At 58.5% G+C, this 8,516-nt stretch overlaps 1 long non-coding RNA gene across 1 annotated transcript; it reads right to left on the bottom strand.

Moving 5' to 3' along the window:
• Positions 1-4,706: 4,706 nt before the first annotated feature.
• LOC143694609 (uncharacterized) lies at positions 4,707-5,296 on the bottom strand. The gene is made up of 3 exons (XR_013183179.1): positions 5,187-5,296; positions 4,930-5,031; positions 4,707-4,744 (listed from the first exon to the last, which is right to left on the bottom strand). It is a non-coding gene; the product is annotated as an uncharacterized LOC143694609 (long non-coding RNA).
• Positions 5,297-8,516: the final 3,220 nt, after the last annotated feature.

Below are 8,516 nucleotides of genomic sequence, written 5' to 3'. Positions count from 1 at the left end.
GCTTGGGATATTTTGTATCCTCGGTAGATGACTTCCTGTTTGATTATTTCAGCTTGATTTCTGGATGCCTTGTATCCACTTAGTCCCAGGTCATTTCATAGGCTCACTGTCCATTCCAGTCTTTTTAAGTTTCAGTGGCTAAAAGTAGATCACCTACCTATTGTAACACAATTCCATTTGTGGACGGGCTTACCCAACTTTCAAGGTCCTCAGCAAAGTGTTTTCCAAATATGGTTGGACTATTGTTGAATCCTTGTGGCCCTACAGTCCAGGTAAATTGACTTGTCCTTCCAGTCTCTGGGTTTCCCCATTCAAAGGCAAACCGGTTTTGGCTGCCAGGGTCCAAGGGTATACAGAAGAAAGCATCCTTGAGATCTGAAATAGTAAACCATCCATATTCATCTTTTAGTTTGCTTAGCAAAGCATATGGATTTGCAACCACTGGGTGGAGATCTCCAGCTATTTTGTTAATAGCCTGTAGGTATTGAACCAGACTGTAGTTCAAACCATCAGGCTTTTGTATGGGTAAAACAAGTGTATTCTATTCAGATTCACATTCCAGTAACAACCCAAATTTTAGACAATTGTCTACGATAGGCTTAGCAATTTTTATGTTTTCCACCCTAAGTGGATATTGTTTAATTCTTATTGGTCATGTTCCAGATTTAAGTCTAATGATTACAGCTTGTGCTGCTTTGGCCTTACCAGGTGTCCCATCCACTCAGACTTTAAGACAAAGCTGACTAAGAACTTCTTCTGTGTCTCTTCTGATTTGGACAAAGCTGTAATGAGAGCTAGACTTAGAACACGATTATTTGTTGGTCATTGACTTTGATCTGAACTCCTCCAGGGCTAAACTACATTTCAGCCTGTTGGAACCTGTTACAACATTCTCATGTCTCCAACAAATCCTTCCAATGAGGTGTTTTGGGGGCGTAGGCATATGTAGGAACTGATGTATTCCTACTGTGTTTCCCAGTTCATAAGATCATGGTTTTAGAAAGGATACCTTCTGCTGTTGACTTGTGGCTCCAATAACATTCACAACTTTACCAGGATCAATTTCTTCCAACTTTAATACAGAATGTGTTGCACCCGCATTCACCAGACATTTCATTTTCCTCACCTTTTCCCCCAGTTCTCTTTTGACCAGAGGGTTTTCTGGGGGTATGCCCTCCAGCCAACCCTTGCATTGATTCAGTTCTTCAACCACCTTGGCTTTGAGTTGCAGGCAGTCTCTCTTCCAATGCCTTTCTTTCTTACAGAAAGGCATATTGAGTGGTCCAGAGTTTAGGGATATGTTTCTGCCCACCCCAGCCATTTCTTTGTCCTGAGTGTAAGGAGTAAAAAGTTGTCCATTTTTAAAAGGTTTAGAGTCAACAAGTTAAACCAATTGCTACTAAGTTAGAGCTTTAATTACTTATTGTTAATAGCTTCATTTTGCAATTACCTCTTGTTAAGAGTGTTATTCTTTAATTACCTGTTGTTAATAGTTTAATTGTTAGAAATCCACCTTCGTCTGGTATCACCCCTGCTGCTTCCTGGAAAATGGCACCCGGGACTGTGAGGAGGGAGTGACATCAGAGCTTGGATGCAAATGTAGAAACACTTGGCCAAGTCCAGCAAAGAAACACCCCTCAAACAACGAGCCAGCACTGAATTAAACAATCTAAGTGATGTCTAAGGGTAAGCAACTGAATCCAGGGTGTGCTAAGACCTTTGAACCTCTCACCCTAACCCAGAGATGTCAGCTAGAAAGAAGACCTCAAATGTTAAATCGAAAATGGGAATCTCCTGGTGCTCTGGCGAGGACGGAAGCCCCGGCTCTGCCTGCACACCAGGGGACAGAGCTGCATCCTCCTCCTCCCTGCCACTCCTGGGAGCAGTGGCGGCGGCGTGCGCACGACCCATCGAGCCCCCACCCAGGCTGACCTTAATAAAGGCATTAAAAAGGAGAAAAAATTTCCTGCCCTTTTCATTTATTCCAGCAAGACCTCCCAGCTGATTCCAATGTCTCCTACTCCCTTCTGGCTTGGATGGCCCTGTTCAGAAGGTCTTGTAGGATTCCCGCAGATCTGGGCTGTTGCCATGGCTCTGGTCTTCTCTCTTTCAGTCTTTCAAGCCCAGAGGCAACGTGCCAGCCCATCATGCTCTGACCTGGAAAATCAAGCCCAGTTTCCCCAAAGAGCTCAAGATTAGGGACATCTTCTGGATCCAGTGAACCAGTATCCCAAGAATAGCACCAGGAGACACTAAAGACGACATCACCGCTCAGCGCTGCTGGAAGTCCTGGCACAGCTGATGGTGGGCACAGTTCTTGTGGCTTCAGCCCTCTCCCTGCATGTCCTGTAGACGGCTCCCTCCCTCTAGCCCTCAGACACTGCCCATCACCTTTTATTCTCTCCACTATTCCTCCCTTTTGATAGCTCTGCCCTCAGCCTGTCCATCACCATTTTCTCCCTCCACTCTCCCTCCCTGTTGACAGCTCCCTCCCTCCAGCCCTCAGACACTGCCCATCACCTTTTTCCCTCCCAGCTCATCCCTTTGCTTTGCCTTCCATTAATGAACAGTTTGGCTTCTTCACTTTGCCTGAATCCCTGTGGAGCTGAAGCAAACCCGGGGCCCTGGGACACACAGGCCCCTGCTGCTGTTCTCTTCCAGGCCCTGTTTTGTGCACAGAGCCAGAGGAACGAGGGCAGGTCAGGCTGGAAAGGTCCCTGTGCTGAAGGTGAAGTTCCAGTGCACCGTGCACTTCCAGATCTTGCGGAGCACATTGGAGCCCCTGGATCTTGGAAGAGGCAACCTGAATATGCTCTGAAGCCAGCGGTGAGGGATTCCATGGCAAGCATCCATGGAGGGCAAAGGAGCTTGGAATGTTGGAAGTTTTCAAGAATAGTTTCCTGAAAGCACAGCAGTGCTCCATCCCTGCACAGGATGAGGAAGAGGGCAGAAGCAGAGAGCATCCAGGCTTAGCAGGGAGATCTGGCTGTGCCTAAGGGCAAATGAAGCAGCAGCACGGTGCCCGAGACTCGGACACGCAGCCGTGCCGGTGCCCGCAGCGCTGCCAGGCAGTGCCGGGATCCCGGCTGTGCTTCTGCTCCCCACAAGTGAGGAACGGCAGCCCCGGGCTCAGAGCCAGCCAGAAAGCCAACCAAGGGAGAGCAGAGGGAGGGCATCCTTCCAGTCTCTCTTGGACATGGCCACAAAACAGCAGAGCCAGCCAAGCTGTGCTCTGCATTCTAAAGCCTGTTGGGAGCGGGCATGAAAAGCGCTGCGTGCACAGCAGAGAGTCCTGGAAGGTGCTGGCAAGAGCATCCTGCGGGAACAGGGCTCTGGTCCCTGGCTGACAACAGCCTGGTTTTGGTGCCGTGAGCGCAGGCAGGAGTTGAGGCAGGTGAAGAGGCAGCGGGCAGCTTGTGTTTGTGGGGGGCCTGGGGCTGCACGTCTGAACTTGCACCTGGAAACTCACTTGGGGGAATACGGGCTAGAGCTGGAGCGCCTGTCCTGAAAGGACCAAAAACATTCCTGCAGGAAGCACCAAAGGCCAAGGGCCGTTTGGCCACTTTCCCTTCCACAGCGCACGCTTGGGCAAGTGGCTGAGAGCAAGCAGCCTTTTTGCCCTCTTCCCGGTTGGCCTGAAGACACTCTGCACCGAGAGAAAGCTCCTGGACAGCCAGCTATCCAACAACAGCAATTTAATGTTCCTCTAGAGGGTGAGGGGAAAGGAAGTGCTGGCAGAGGAGAGGTGTTCCCCGCAGGCTCAGGTGGCCCCAGCAGACGCAGCCTCCTGGATCAGTTCTCCGCAGCGCCGCGGCAGGACACTCAGCCGCGGCCACACAGGAAAGGCCGCGACTGCCAGAGGCGGCGCAGTTGGTCTCGCATCTTCTGCAGTCGGGAGGAGGGAACGCTCTGTACAGCTAAAAGGATGTACAGAGCTTGAAGCGCCAGGCATGAGATGGCTGGGCTGGAGTCATCCGTCATGTCCTGAAGGGCTGCAGAGAGAGAAACAGAGGCACAGTCAGAGGCTGGATCTGCGCACAGCTGGGGAGAGCCTCCAGCCTCGTCCATGCCACAGCCTGGAGGAGGCAGCCTGGAGGAAGCAGGAGACAAGAAGGACGAGCTGGCAGCTGCTGGCCAGGAATGTCCCGCAGGCCCCTGCAAGGTGTCTGTGCTGTGGCCACGCTGCCCTTGGGGCGCGCAGGGAGCGGAGCCGTGGGCGGGCGGGCCAGGGAACGCAGATGCCAGCGGCAGCCCCCGGCGGGAGCCCGCGGGCCTCACTCACCCCTGCAGATGATGCGGAACTCCGGCTGCTGCCCTGTCAGGTAGCGCCCGGCCATCCCTGGCGAACACAGAGCGTGTCCTGCATTCAGAGCCACAGCTGCCGCACACGGCCGCTGCCAGCCCTGAGGCCACAGGCCCTGCTGGCCCAGCAGGGCTCAGCCCGGGCCCCTGGCGCACGCTGCCGCCCGAGGGCACGGCTGCCAGAGGGCGGCAGCAGCAATGCCCAGGCCAGCGGGGGCTGCACTTGCCCGCGCCCGGATCCTGCTGCCGGGACAGCAGGCGGGGCTGGGGCCGAGCTGCGGCGGGGCGGGGCGGGGTGGGGCGGGGCGGGGCGGGGCGGGAGCCGGGCTTGGGGCTCACCCATGAACCTGACGGCCGCCTCTCGCAGGGGCTCCTGTGCGCTCCGCAGGTACGGCAGGGCCTGGCGCAGGCGCTCGGCCGCTCGGCTCCTGTCCTCTGCCAGCTGCAGAGAGTGGCAGGGCACGGAGGGAAAGGGTTGATGCAGGCCCTGCCCCTGGGCCGGGCGCCCCCTACGGCCGGCACTGCTCGCCCCCCGCCCACAGAGCCCTGAGGCCCGGCCAGCAGCCGCAGGCGCCGGGGCAGGCGGCTTCTCCAGGCATCGGGCTGGGCATTCGAGCCTGTCCTTACCAAGCACTTGGCAAATCTCCACATCTGATCCGTCTTCAGCAGCTGCTTGAGATCCTTCCTCTTCAGGAACCTAACTGCAGAAAGCAGTGTTTCCCGAGAGGCCTGCAGAGCAGCAGAGACCCAGAGATGGCACCGCAGCCCAGGGCACAGGACCCGCATCTCTGTGCCAAGGCCAGGAGGAGGCTGGAGCCCCTCAGGTGCCAGGGGCTGGGGAGACAGCTGAGCCCCCTCCCATGGGGACACCCAGGAGGCCTCACCTGTGCCACACGCCCGTTCTCATCGTGGCACTGGAAGAAGAGTGGGAGCAGGCTCTTGCTCACGTGCTTCTTCAGGGCCTTTTCTCCCTTTGCCACTACCAGCGTGATCACGTCTTGGAAGAGGCCAATGGAGAGCAGCCGCACAAGGCTCTTGTCCTGTTGGAAAGGAAGCAAAAGCCCTCCACATCAGCTGCTCCAGGCCCCCCTGTGCCCAGGCCCAAGGCGCCACCCGAGTGCCCGTGGCTGGGGGCACAGAGCCTCACATTGTCAAAGAGGTGACAGAGCGCCTCAGCCAGCTGCAGGGCCATGGGGCTGGCTATTGCCAGGTCTTTCTGCAGCGGCACGAAGCTGAGCACAACGAGGCTCATCTCAACGATGTCTTCATCTCTATCCCACAGTAGCTTCCCAAGGCTTTCAGTCAGGCTGTACATGCTTGGATCCTGTGTGCAAAACAAGGCTGGGCAACCCCATGCTGCTGCTGCTGCTGCTGCTGCTGCTGCTGCTGCTGCTGCTGCTGGGCTCAGAGGCCGAAGGCCTGTCCCGAAGCACTCAGGCAGCTGAACAGCGACCCTGGAGAGCTGGGAGCAGCTAGCACAGCTGCCAAAGCCCAGCTAAGCCCAAGGGGCTGCTTGCCCCAGCCCCACGCTGGCAGCACAGCTTCAGCTGCTGCCTCCTTCTCACCATCGAGGTGAGCCCCACGAGGCCTCGCAGCGCCACGCGACGCATCTGCCTGGACTCGCTCTGCAGGTGCCTTGTCAAGATCTCCAGGACTTTTTCACCACATTGGCTCAAGTCCAGGCAATCCAGGACCTGAAAGGCACAGAGCAGGCACAGAGGTGCCCAGCTGGCAGGAGCTCAGAAGGGCACAGGGCCGAGCCAAGGCAGCAGCAAAGGGCTTGGTGCAGCGTCCCAGGCAGCTGCGGCTACGAGAGGGCAGAGGGCTGGGAGGCAGCTCAGCCAGGCAGCGCTGGCCACGGGGCTCACCTCCACCAGGAAGGCCAGGGCGGGCAGTTCCCAGTCTGAAATGCCTTGGCTGAGCAGGTCAAAGAGGCGGGATGCCATGTCGCAACACCAGATGATGGAGACATGGCGCATCTCCCTGGCAGGGAGAAAAAGGCACCATTGCTCCTGGGCCGGGCGGGCAAAGCTCTCCCAGGGCTGACTGGCAGAGCTCTGGTCTCCTGCCGAGCACCTCGGGGGCGCTTTGGGAGGTGGCCATTCCCGGGCACCCTCCTGTGCCGGCCTTTTCCAGTCTGCTCATCCCTCCCTCGGTGACAAGGCCCTGCCGCCCATGACCACGGGGACTGTGTGGGGCATTGCGGGCACAAAGGAGAGGGGCGGTGGGGAGAACGAGGTCTCACCTGGCCAGCAGACCCACTGCGCAGTGGTGGGTGTCGGCACAGAGCAGCGTGTCCCAGGCGCGCTTGCGTTCCATGGACAGCACCGCGTGCTCATAGCGCATTTGGCAGAGCAGGGCCTTCAGGGTCTGCAGGGCAAAGCTGTGTGCAAAGCAAAGGCCAGGTCACGCTGGGAGCCCCGGCTCCTGCCCTGGGGGCATGGGAGGCATGGGGAGGCTGGGAGGACTGGCATGGAGCACCTGTTGGGCTTGGCGGAGAGGCCGTGTTGCTCCTGGCATCCCTTCCAGAAGGTCTCAACCTCTTCTGGCATCTCCTGCATGCTGATGTACGCTTGGAAGAGCAGACTCAGAAAGAGACTGGGGAAATACTCCAGCACGACAGGCGAGCGCCAGGCCAGATTGAAGACTCTCCACAGCGCCACGGTTGCCTGCAAGAAATAAAAGAGCCAGAGACAAGGCTCAGTGGCCAAGACATGCACGTGGCAGGGCCCGAGCATGCGAGGGAGAGGCTGGGGGAGACAAGGGGGGGAAACAGCCAGCCTGGTGCCCCTGAAGCCTGCCCCTAAGGCAGGATTCAGCGCGGTCTCTGAGGCAGAAGGATGCAGCTGGCGGGAGGACAGAGAGCTGGCTGCTGGAGTGCTGGCCTAGGGGCTGGCAAAGGCCAGCTCCAGAAACTCACAGCCAGGGCAAAGACTCCTGCGTCGTCCCCATCGGAGGTGGACACGCTGCTCACTGGCCAGGCGCTCAGCACATCGAGGAGTAGCTGCAGCGCCGGCTCCGCAGTCCTGCTCGAGGACATGATGGTTGCCCACATGGTGGCGGCAGCTCTGTGGGGTCAGAGCTCTGTGTCAGAGCTGTCTCGGCCACAGCGCCGTGGCCTGGGCAGCTGCAGGGGCCCGCGCTGGCCCTGAGCCCTGCCTCTGCCCACTGCCCCTGGCCGGCAGCGGCCAGCCAGCCCACGTGGGTACAGGGGCCCCGAGGGGCAGGGAGGGAGCATGGCACCAGGCTCAGGAGCTGCCATGGCAGCACTGGAAAACAGAGGAGCCAGAGGATCCTGCAACTCCCTGCCTGTCTGGCAGTCAGCAGGGACAGGCTCTACAGGGTGACGGGCCGGTGAAGCCCAAGCCCTCAAGGCACATGGGGCTGCCCCACCTGTCACACGATGGGGCCCAGCGCAAGAGGGTGATCAGCACGTCACTGGGGTATTCCTCGGTCAGCTCCAGAAGGGCCTTGTCCAGCCTGTGCCCAGCAGCCTCATTGGCCGTGAGCCACTGGTGGATGGACCTCACCATGGCGGGCACCTGCAGAAGGCACGGGCAGACTGGCAGAGGTGCCAGAGCAGCAACTTCCCCTGAGAAGTGCTTCCCTTCCAAACGCATCGGGCCGGGCCTCAAAGGCCGAGGGAGGCCGGCAGAGCCGGCTCGAGGCGCCGCACCACTGCTGGGGCCAATGAGCCCTTGCCCCAGGCTGCTTACTCGCACCTTCTCCACAAGCAAATCCAGCATGGCAGCACCGGTCTCGGCATTGAGGAATGGAAGGTTCTCCAAGATGCCCGTGCCCGCACCGGCGGTCTCTTCCTGCCAAAGGCACGTGATGAATTCACAGAGGGTCCGCAGGAGAAGGGCAGCAAGGGAGGGAGAATCCATGGAGCGCTCCAAGCCTGCTGCTTGGCTGAGCAGTGCCAGCAGGCCCAGCCCAGGTGGGGATGGCTGCAGGTACCTGCGCCATTCTGCCGAAGCGGCCACGGGCGGCTTCCTGTTCCTCTGTCGGGTCCTTGGCTGCATCTGGCAAAGAGCAAGCGCAGCCAGAGCTGAGGGGCTGCAGGAGAGGCCAGAGAACACAGCCCAGCCCTGCACCGCCAGGCAGGGAGAGCCTCAGGATGCCCCGGGGGATGGAGCACGGCTGCCAGGTGCTCCAGCCCAGCTTCTGTCCTATCCATGGACAGGACAGGACAGGGATGGGATGGGATGGGA

This window comes from Agelaius phoeniceus, chromosome 8 (genome assembly GCF_051311805.1).
Source record: "Agelaius phoeniceus isolate bAgePho1 chromosome 8, bAgePho1.hap1, whole genome shotgun sequence".
Taxonomy (NCBI): domain Eukaryota; kingdom Metazoa; phylum Chordata; class Aves; order Passeriformes; family Icteridae; genus Agelaius; species Agelaius phoeniceus.
The sequence above is the reverse complement of the archived record's forward strand: the minus strand, read 5'-3'. Positions and strand labels throughout refer to the sequence as shown.